The sequence below is a fragment of the Sus scrofa genome, chromosome 7 (genome assembly GCF_054392235.1).
Source record: "Sus scrofa isolate SSC_HxYL_T2T_F1_AM1 chromosome 7, Sscrofa_HxYL_maternal_Yorkshire_Landrace_v2.0, whole genome shotgun sequence".
Taxonomy (NCBI): domain Eukaryota; kingdom Metazoa; phylum Chordata; class Mammalia; order Artiodactyla; family Suidae; genus Sus; species Sus scrofa.
The window spans coordinates 57,141,187-57,152,595 of record NC_139389.1 but is presented as its reverse complement, the minus strand read 5'-3'; the positions used below and the strand labels follow the sequence as shown (position 1 = coordinate 57,152,595).

At 44.5% G+C, this 11,409-nt stretch overlaps 1 protein-coding gene across 20 annotated transcripts in view; it reads left to right on the top strand.

The window, feature by feature from the left end:
* The window catches only part of MTHFS (methenyltetrahydrofolate synthetase), a 315,580-nt gene that overhangs the window by 292,793 nt on the left and 11,378 nt on the right, over positions 1–11,409 (top strand). For 11 of the 20 annotated variants that reach the window (XR_014810316.1, XR_014810313.1, XR_014810315.1 and 8 more), the window contains one exon: positions 1,933–4,146. The exons of 6 other annotated variants lie outside the window; for them this stretch is intronic. The gene's annotated coding sequence lies outside the window, so the exon portion shown is untranslated. Of the gene's footprint in view, positions 1–456; positions 970–1,932; positions 4,147–11,409 lie in introns of those variants that run through there. 3 more of the 20 variants (XR_014810332.1, XR_014810349.1, XR_014810328.1) reach the window with 2 other exon arrangements.

Genomic DNA, 11,409 nt, shown 5'->3' with positions numbered 1-11,409 from the left:
TGCTTTGGGAGGTTCCATTTCTAGGGTCTACTGAGACACAGAGCAGACAAGAACAGAGAATTCCTTCTTGGCAGGTTCATGAGGGCTCTGTTGCCATCCAGATGGGTCCCATTGACCCTTGTGCCTTAATAATTATATTTCACAAATATATCAATTAATTAAAAACATGCTATTGCATAAATGCTAAGGAACCATATAATAGAGAATTCATCCCAACCAGTAATCCTTTGTTTTCTTCTGTGTCCTTTCTGTCCTTTCCACTCCATGTCCAGATTCATTAGATAAATGTCACATACTTATAATCGGAACACAGGAACATAGGGAAGTTCCCAGGCTAGGGGTCAAATCAAAGCTGTAGCTGCCATTCTACACCACAGACACAGCAGTGCCAGATCCAAGCCATGTCTGAGACCTACACCACAGCTCACAGCAGCGCCCGATCCTTAACCCACTGAGCATAGCCAGGGCTCAAACCCATATCCTGCTGGTTACTACTTGGGTTTGTTCAGGGGAACTCCTGTTTTCATAATTCTTAATTTTAATGGCAACATTCTCTCACATTGAAGTGAACTTACATAATTACTTTTTAAACTACCCTCTTGTAAACATGTATTTGCAGTTATTATTTTAACAAACTTTAAAATGCTAACTCCATCATATCTGATGGAGATGCTGTTGGGAACACAAAGATAAATAAAACATGACCCTGGTCATTGCTATTCTTCAGTAAAAATGAAAGTTCAGGGAGCATCTTTATTTTATCTTTTTTTAGTTTAATTCCTAAGGAGACATTCCTTGAAGAGAGATTACTGGATCAAAAAAGAGAAGAAGAAGAAGCACTTTAATGTCTATAAGTGCATATTGTCAAATCACTTTCTAATTCATAGTCCCTCTAGCAATGAGCAATTAATTGTACCTGTTCTGGAACCTTACCAAAATTGGGTATTATCATTAAAAAAAAAAAAAAAAGCTTCCCCTAATTTAATAGGCATAAAAGGGTAGAGAATTGTCTTAATTTGCATGTGTGCATGTGGTTCTTGTAAAGCTCTATCCTCAAGTCTCAGTAACTGCTTATTTTAGTCCTGACACTTCACTTTATCTACAGAGAGCTCCTTTTTATTCCTGTATGAAGTTAAAATATGTAATTCTCATCATGTCTTTCTGAGAAAATATCATGTGACCTGGTGAAATTTTTACATCTAAAATCATTTCCTTAAAGAGATATCCTTTCTACTTGCTTACAAACTTTATCTCCCTAAAATACTTGTTCCTTTTTGTCCCTGCCATGAAACGGGCAGGATCGCTCTGAAGAAATTCTGCTTTTGTGGACATCTTTAGATATTCAGATTATTATAACGCTCAGACCCATTTTGTGACACATTCCACAGTATCTCTAAATTGAGGCCAGTTTCAGTTCCTTCCCGTTCAGCCACAAATTCCCCCAGTGGCCATGTGAATGCTACTCCACTTCCTGGAGGAGCGAAGCCCCGCCCATTCGCCTAAGGAGCAGGCACGTGACCCAAGCTGAGCCAGTCATATCTCCCACCCCTTGAACAGAGGGATGGGCCAATAGATAGGCACGTAGTTCAAGATATGCCAATCACAGTTCTTTCCTGAGAATTTTCACATTTGAGCTGGGAGAAAAGAAGTTTCTTTTCATCTGAATCCCTAGGTTTATAAAGATGTGAATCCAGAACTTCAGGCTGCCCAGCTCTTCCCCTATTCCCCACTCCCCATTCCATCTGTCAGCCCTAGAGGAAACCAGGCTAGAGGGGGTGTGGGGGAAGCAGAGGGGAGGTTGGGGAGGATGCATCCTGATAGCATTGAGTCACTAGTTCCAGCAATCCCCAAGAGCAGCTCCTAGCCACCTTTCCCACACCCTGTCTACACTTTAATCATACGACTTTTTTTTTTTTTTTTTAATCCTTGGAGTTCCTGCTATGACGCGGCAGATTAAGGATCTGGCATCGTCTCTGTGGCAGCGTGGATTTGATCCCAGGCTTGGTGCAGTGGGTTAAGGATCCAGTGTTCTTGTGCTTGTAGTTCACAAGAATTTCCATACGCTTCAGGTCCAGCCATTAGAAAAACCCAAATCCTTGTTTTGTCTTATTTGCTCATTCTAGTTATATTTCTTCACTTACAGGTAAGTTGATTCACAGTTATATGGATTTTCCCAGCATCTAGTAGGATTGGTTGATCTCAGACCATGTAGGTGAAATTTCATAATTATGAAAACTCTAGTTGAATGGTTTGGTGCATAAAGCCATTAATTCGACATGCATTACATGTCTTGCTACAAGCAAGTCAAATCCCAAACAATTCCTGGAAGTGAAAACTACGCATTCCCATCCAAGAGAGCAACGACGCAAGTGATTTGTTAGGTTCATAGAGTGTGGAACTTAAAATGTGCAACTCCATTTTATTCCCCTACCCTTTCATTTTACCAAAATAGGTAGTAAATTTGGCACAATTAGCTGGTGGAGGAGCTGGGGGTAGAACAGCATGCTACTTCTGTAATATTATGCTGAAATCGGCCCCTGGAAAATTGAGATGCTGTTAGATGTCAAACAGGTGGGCCAGCAGCCTGGGTGAAAGAAAGATGTGAAATAACTTTATTATCTATGTAGCACTTGTATCAGGATGGAGCATTTGGTGCTGGGGTCTATTTTTAGCAGAGACACCGGGTTTCACATAAATAGTACACATCTTTGTCAAAGGCCTTGTTTCCCTGTTCTCTCAAGTCATCTGCTACTGTTTCTACCCTCCCGCTGTCACATGTTATCGGAAGTGTAAATAACAGCTGCCAGGTTGGAAGAGTTTCTCACTCCCTCCCAGGCACTATGAGGTGGGGGGCTTTGCCTCCTCCGCTGCGTCCTTTCGTAGTTCCAGCCAGAGCACCAGCCTGACCCCCACTCTCTAACCCTCTCCGGAGAGGCAATGGAGAGGCGATGTGGTGAGTCGGCACCTCGGGCTGAGGTTTCCACGTAGAGCAAGCGAGAAGGAGACCAGAATACTCTTGGAGAGCAGAGCCCCTTATGCCCAATAATCATTCCCCGCTCTGTAGTGGGCTTTTCTCCCTCTGCATAGTCAGAGTGCCAGAGGGGCCTTGGGTGGGGAGGCATCGGGGGAGGTCGACCCAGACAGAAGGAGATACCCAGTGATCTGAATCACTTGTCTCTGTCTAGACTTGGCATCCAGGCTGAACCACTGCAGGAAGGGGTTGGCATGCGAATCAGAGGGAGTGTGTGGGCCTCAGGATCCAGAGAACTCGGAGGCAGGGACCCTAGAACTTGGTGCAAAGCCAGGGTCTTAGTCTTCCCCACCAGGCCCTCTTGTATGGGGGTCCTGTTGTTTCTCAATGGAATTCTGAAATGAGAGCAGCCTGGGCTTTCGTTTTGTTGGAGGGCGGAGAAGAAAGGTTTAAGGAGATCCTACCTCATCTTGTGGTTAGAGACAGGGTGGGAGGGTTCAACAATAGGGAATGTTTAGGTGCTGATGGAATACGGACGTGTGGCAACATGGAAAATGCTGGCCAGTGCTAAGAGAAAGTCTGGCCATATTTCTGGTTGGAAGAGCTATGTAGAAAGGAAGGGTAATAAGTGCTTATGTTTGAGTAGGGAGAGTGTTCATTCATTTCTGTTTATTTGGTTTTCCAAACTGTCCCCCTTTCTGTGGGCCAATCCTGACAAGGGTCCTTGGAGCTTGCTCTTCTCACCTCCCGAAATGCTCTTCCCCACTGGCAGTGTAGCTGGCCTCTTGCATCCCTCCTCAGAGAGCTTTCCCAGGCCACCAGTTAGTAAATGTCCCCTGCATCTCTGCTTCCTCACATCCAGTAGAGACACTTTCGGCTAAAAACAAACAGGAGTGGCTCAGCAGAAACAAGCAGAAACGAATCTGACTAGTATCCATTAGGACGCAGGTTCGATCCCTGCCCTTGCTCAGTGGGGTAAGGATCCAGCGTTGCTGTGGCTGTGGTCTAGGCCAGCAGCTATAGCTGTGGTTCAACCCCTAGCCTGGGAACCTCCATATGCTCTGGGCGCAGTCCCCCAAAAAACAGAATAAATGAATAAAAAAATAAAAATAAAAACAAAATCAAAAGAAGAACAAATTTTGACTCAAATCAATTTTGACTCAAATCAATTAAAATATAGGAATTTAAGAGAGGAAAAGCTCACTTTCAGCTGGGAAAATCTAGCATATGCATGTAGATTAAACATCTGGGCCATCTAATATTGTTGTTTTTGTTATTGTTGTGGTTGTGGTGGTTGTTGTTTTTGAAAGCAGTGGCAATTATTAGACCAGGATGAAGCAGGGAGAGTGGATGTTATCCTTAGCGATGATTGAAATAAAACTTGGCAATTCTATACTTTAATGTGGTTTATTGTTGCCCAGGTGATTTATTCATTCTCATAATTTCACAATCTTCCACTTGTCTGAACTAATTTATTTACCTGTGTCATAATGGGAAATAGGAAATGGACCTTCTTTCCAGATGGCCAAAATCAAGTATGTACAAATAATGAGGTGATAATAGACTGAGGTTCATTCATTCAGTAATTATTGAATGCTTACTATTGAGTAAACAGTATTGATCGGAGGGAGAATCTGTTGTACTGGAGGCAAGGTGAGTATCCAGGTTAATTAATCCTAATGAAATTGGTTAAGAAATTTTTATTTTTATTTTGTATTGCAATGTAGTTGATGGACAATATTATATGTTACACATGTACCAAATAGTGATTCACAATGTTTAAAGGTTATATATACTCCATTTATAATGATTACAGACTATTGGGCTATATTCACCACGTTGTGCAATACATCCCTATATTAAGATAGTTACTTTAGAAAATAATATAGAGGAGTTCCCCACATGGCTCAGCGGAAGCAAAACTGATTGGCATCCATGAGGATGCAGGTTCGAACCTTGACTTCGCTCAGTGGGTTAAGGATCTGGCATTGCTCGTGAACTGTGGTACAGGTCGCAGACATGCCTCAGATCCTGCGTTGCTGTGGCTGTGGTGGCTACGGCTCTGATTTGACCCTTAGCCTGGGAACCTCAATATGCCGTGGGTGCAACCCTAAAGAGACAAATAATGATAATAATGTAGAAATTGATGGGATCCTAGAGAGGACACAGGCAGAACTGAAGAAAGTTTTTGTTCTCTGGACCCAGGAGAGTAAGGGCACACTGAGTGTTGGACCAAGTGGAGTTAAGGTTTGGGGAAAGGCTGAAATATGCATGAATTATTTCTAGTTGCCCTGGCAACAGAACTCCCTCCCTGTACTAATAAGGATAACACATGTAAATGAAGTAGAGTGATGAATGGTGGGGTAGTAGGTGACCTATTTAAACTTCATCTCAGGGCAGGTCTATAGACTGGAATTAGGGCACCTCCATAGGTCAAGTCCTTCACCTCCATGCTGCCTTGCCTGTCCTAGTTGTTGCCATGATTCTGTAGAGAGTTGCATGAAGTTCATTTTCCTAGTGGATTAACTAGAGTAGCCTGCTGTTTTGGTTTCCCCTTCCCATGCCATTCACCCCAAAATCTGGATTCTTCCCAGAGAAGGAGACAGTGAGTCCAACCTAAATTCAACAGTGACTGTATGCCAGGCACTGTGATGTGTCCTGATGGTTCATGGTGAATACCATCCCTGCCCCCAGGGAGCTCATAGTCCAGTGGGGGAGACAGATGAGAAAACAGTTCTTCGGCTCAGTGGGGTAAGAGGGTACCACACTGAAGTGGGTAAGTGGTACCAGAGGGAAGGTGGGGGCCCCCCGGGGTGCAGGGAGGTTTTGGGGAGGCTTCTGAGGACAGGTATGATCTGCCAGTGGAGGAGAACAGGATGGCTGGGAACGGGGACTAGCATTTGCAGAAGCTCAGAGTGAAGAGAAGGTACATGTATTTAGGGAACTGGATATGGTTCACGTGGCCTGAGCATGATGGGCAAGGAGAGGATGGTGAGATGAGCCAGGAGAAGTGGGCAAGGGCCAGGCAGTGAAGGAACTTACATCCATGCCACTACACGCAGGAGCTGGTTGAGAGGGAGAGGCTGGGGTTATAAAACAGTGGGATCTGTGGGGGTAAGATCTGGGGTCCAGAGCAGGAGTGCGAGGTCGAGCCTCACTCAGAGAGAGAAAGGAAGAAGGAGGCCAGGATGGGCAGGGATGCAGTTCAGCCTGGAAAGGTGGTGGTTCCAGGAAGGCTAATGCACACCTGGCTCACAGCTCCCTTCTCCATGAAGTGAGAGGTGATGTGCTATGCTGAAGGCCAGGTCTGTGGCAGATGGGAAACTCTTGGAAAACCAGAGGGGTGGGTGTGGAGTAGGAATCGGAGTTCCTAAGGAACGTAAGTTAGGGTTTCTGAGCAATTCCGAGACTCGGCTGTGGCTTAAGACAACGTGCTTCCAGGGACCTTAATCCACGGGATTGTGTGATGCTCTTCAGAAGTCAAGGACAACCAGGGAGTGTGAGTTTGGCTTAGGGCTGGTGTTTCAATGAGCACAGGTGATGGCAAGTCAGAGGAATTCTGGGTAAAGAGGTCATCTTGAACACATACATTTTCTGTTCCTCCTTCATTGGGGGGAAAATACAACACACACAGGTACTTTTTATTTTTTATTTTTTTTAATTTTTTTTTTTTTTGTCTTTTTGTCTTTTGTTGTTGTTGCTATTTCTTGGGCCACTGCCGCGGCATATGGAGGTTCCCAGGCTAGGGGTCGAATCGGAGCTGTAGCCACCGGCCTACGCCAGAGCCACAGCAATGCAGAATCCGAGCCGCGTCTGCAACCTACACCACAGCTCACGGCAACGCCGGATCGTTAACCCACTGAGCAAGGGCAGGGACCGAACCCGCAACCTCATGGTTCCTAATCAGATTCGTTAACCACTGCGCCACGACGGGAACTCCCACACAGGTACTTTTTAAATAGCATAAACCAGGAATTTCGTTGCCCCTCAGCAGAAACAAATCTGACTAGCATCCATGAGGACGAAGGTCTGATCCCTGGCCTTGCTCAGTGGGTTACAGATCTGGCGTTGCCGTGAGCTATGGTGTAGGTCGCAGATGTGGCTCAGATGTGGTGTTGATGTGGCTGTGGTGTAGCCGGCAGCTGCAGCTCCAATTCAGCCGCTAGCCTGGGACCCTCCCTATGCCATAGGTATGGCCTTAAGAAGGCAAAAAATAAATAAATAAATAAAAAGCGTAAAACCCACAAGCCTATGAGAAAAGATATGAGCCATAAAATCCTGAAAGCTAAAAAGTAGCCATAAAAGATGCTGACTCTCTAAAGTCTTTCTTGTTCCATCAGAAGTGTGGAAGTTTGTTTTCTGGAGAGGGGAAAGGAGGGGTTTGGATGTAGTGTAACAGGCCGAGCTGAGAACAGGAGGACCACACTAGGAATAGGGGGATGAAGTAAAGCAGAAGCCCTCAGCCTTATTTTTCACTCGACTCCCAAATCCTGGAAGCCAAAAGCTAGAAGCTCCTTCTCAAAGGATCTGACTTGCTGAGAGTAATAACGGAAAGATCTCAGGCAATTGGATCGTATAGTAGAATAAACTAACTGGTTATTATAAAGTAAAACACACCGAAGCAAAGCTGCCAGTTAGCTTTTCATTGCCTCACCTTTAAATATGAGCAGACAACCACGAAATGCCAGACACCTGAGGAAACAGGTCTGCAGGGAGGTGAAAACTAATATTAACATCTTCAGAGAAGAAGAGAAGGTACTGCAGCCACACAGGAAGAATAGGAGAGATGAGAATGCCAAGAAATAGGAAGACTCAGGATTTGGGGGCCAACATGGGAAAGAGCTGGAGGGTTCCTGAGACGGTGGTAAGAGCCATCCCAGGGCAGTGGCTACGCCCCAGGTAAAGATGATGAGCCTGGAGTCCAGATGGCTGGAGAGATTTTTTCAAGGGGTTGCCATGGATAGATCTGAAATATCTAGATCTATTGAAAAATTTAAACATTTGGAAACTTTAGTGATCAATACAGGAAAAACTAAGGGGAAAATTTCAAGTATGAACTCCAAGCAAGACAAGGAGTTTTGCGAGAAAGACTCAGCCTGAGTAGCAGTTATGTGTTCATAATTATGTAAACACTAAGTAATGAACTAAGCTGGATTGCCATGAAACTGTTTTGAAGAATGCAGAGCCTAAAAGAATACTTGCAAACGGGAGGGAGGGTTTTATGAGGATAAAAAAGAGCTAAATTCCCCATAGTAAGATAGCTATAGACGAGCCTGAAATTGAAAAATTAAGAGCAAATAGGGAGTTCCCATTGTGGCTTAGCAGGTTACAAACCCAACTAGTATCCATGAGGACACACGTTCGATCCATAGCCTTGTTCAGTGGGTTAAGGATCCTGCATTGCTGTGACTGTGGCGTAGGCCAGCAGCTGCAGCCTCGATTCAACCCCTAGCCTGGGAACCTCCATATGCCATAGGTTCGACCCTAAAAAGCAAAAAAATAAGTGTTATTTAGAGACAGAGAGATTAATAAGCTAATAGAATTAAAGGTAATTGCTCCAATGAATGGAAGATTGTGGTGGTGAAGTGGGCAGAAGACTAATACTTTTGTTGCAAGTCATGGAACCATTTGGTTCTTTCAACCTCCCTGCATGTATAACTGGACAAAAGGTAAAGAAAGACAAAAGGATGAGGAAGTGTGGGTATTGGTTAAAGGGGTGTCAGAGTGGACAGATCCTGGAGTCCAGGCTGAACAAGAAAATGAAGAAAAGACCAAACAGAAAGGGGAAATGAAGGCATTCAGGATAAAGAAAAATGGTACTGGGAGAGGGCTTGTGAGGAGTGGGCTTATTCTGCCTAGTTCTATGTGCTTTTCTTTCTTTCTTTTTGGCTTTTAGGGCCGCACCCACAGCATATGGAGGTTCCCAGGCTAGGAGTCGAATCGGAGCTACAGCTGCCAGCCTATGTCACAGCCACAGCAAAGTGGGATCTGAGTCAAGTCTGTGACCTACACCACAGCTCATGGCAATGCCAGATTCTTAACCCACTGAGCGAGGCCAGGGATTGAACCCGCAACCTCATGGTTCCTAGTTGGATTTGTTTCCACTGCACCACAATGGAAACTCCCTATGTGCTTTTCATATTACTATTCTAGGTGATTCCATGACCTTAGGATGTTCTCCAGACAGTGAAATTTAGGTTATGATGTTGGTAACCAGTGTAGGGGATGAAGGAAGACCGTAAGAAAGTTGCTACCTCTCGATAGTAAAGCCCAGAAAGACCTTGTGTGATGACTTTTTTTGTCTTTTCACCTTTTCTAGGGCCACTCCCGCGGCATATGGAGGTTCCCAGGCCAGGGGTCTAATCGGAGCTGTAGCTGCCAGCCTACACCAGAGCCACAGCAACGTGGGATCTGAGCCATGTCTACAACCTACACCACAGCTCACATCAATGCCAGATCCTTAACCCACTGAGCAAGGCCAGGGATCGAACCAGCAACCTCATGGTTCCTAGTCGGATTTGTTAACCACTGAGCCATGACGGGAGCTCCTCATGTGATGATTTGATGACTCAAAAGTTTGAGTCTCTGTGGTGAGTTTGGAATCTCTCAACTTGGCTAGGCTGAACTACATTTCTTGTTCACTTTCTTACATGTTGCTGGCTAGGGCAGCCACGGCAGAGATTCTTGGAAGATTTGGGGAGCCCAAGGGAAGCCACAGCCATTTTGTAGCTCACACACTTGCTGACGATCTGCTGATTCAGCCTTAGGTGTAAAGAAGCAGCTAGTTGTGCAGTTGCTCTGCTCTCTCCTTGGTCCTCATTCGGCATCTCTGACTCCTGAGCCAGATATGTGTGTTGAGCTCTGTGACTCAGGGCTCCAACTTCTGCAGGACACCTATATCCTTAAGGCTGGAAATGGTTCTAGTGTCTTCTTATGAGTTCCAACTCATGCTCTTGGTATTTGGCCTTCTTCTGACCTTCCCTTCCTAAAGGAAAAACTTCCTCTCGCTACCCTCAGCACTCCTGATACCAAGTGTGAGGGTTTTCTCCACCAAACAATCCTGACACTAATTACCTGGAGTTAGTACAGAACCCACAGACTCAGAGCCCAGTCCCACAGGACTGTCTTTCGCTTCAGATGCCAATCACAAGTCTGGGCCTCCAGTGCTTTTGACCACCTGGCTATGAATCAGAGGTTCCCGTGACCCCCTCCTCCGGTTTGATAATTTGCTAGAAAGACTCACAAAACTCAGGAAAACCTTATTATTACCAGTTTATTATAAAGGATACAACTCAAGAACAGCCCAGTCAAAGAGATGCCCAGGACAAGGTATGTGGGAAGGGGTGCAGAGATTTTATGCCCCCTCTGAGTACCTTCCCTGCACCTCAAACATTTACCAACCTGAATACTCGTTGAACCCCATTATTTATGGTTTTTATGGAGGCTCTGTTATATAGGCATGCTTAATTTAAAAAGTGACCCCTGGTAATTAAGGCCAACCTCTCCCTGGTCCCTGGAGGTTGGAGGGAAAGGTAGGGAGGATGAAAACTCCAACCCTCCAATCACATGTTTCACTCCTCTGGCAAGCAGCCTCTGTCCTCTGAGAGCCCCTTCATTAGCATGGAAAACAAAGCTCCAGAGATTCCCAGGGTCTTAGAAGCTCTGTGCCAACAACTGGGACCAAGACCAAATGTTTATTTCTTATTATATCACAGTATCACACTTCCTGATTGCTTACTCTGTAGGCTTCCAGCTTGAGCATGGGATGTGGAAAATACCCTTAGAGAGGCTACTTAACTAGCTCCCCAATTGTGAAAGCAAATTCCCTGAAGAAAATCTCTCTCTCTACTTCTGTCCATTTAATATAAGTCCTGTGATTCTGCTTCTCTGGTTGAACTCTGATACACCCTCATCAGTAGAACCATACTTTTTTTCCCTGCATTCCTAGAAATTTCTACTTCATGGTGTCCGAAAGAACATTTGAAATAGAAAAATGAAAGAAACTAAAAAATGTAGACAACTGGAATAATCTGGTAAACTCAAATAGGAATATTTGTTAAGGAGCTTGGGCACTAGGTAAAAAGACACAGAAACTGGAAGTTGGTGGAAAAGTGATAAGGGTTGAGAGCTCCAATTTATTATTGGGGAGAGTTCTGATAAGAAATTAGGTGTAGGGACAGAGTGGAAATATGATGCTACATCAGAGTAAGTAGAACATATCTGTTCTGTATGCCACTCCTTGCACCCAAGGCAGACATTGCTAATCAATCACAGCACTTCTGTTAAGAAAAGCTAATAATGAATTAGGAAAGATAATCTTTAAATGTTAGTTGTAAAAGCAGAAAAATTATAACAGATCTAAGAATAACATCACAAAAATTAGCAAGATCATTTATTGGGAAAACTATAAATCCTTACTGAATGATACTAAAAACTAT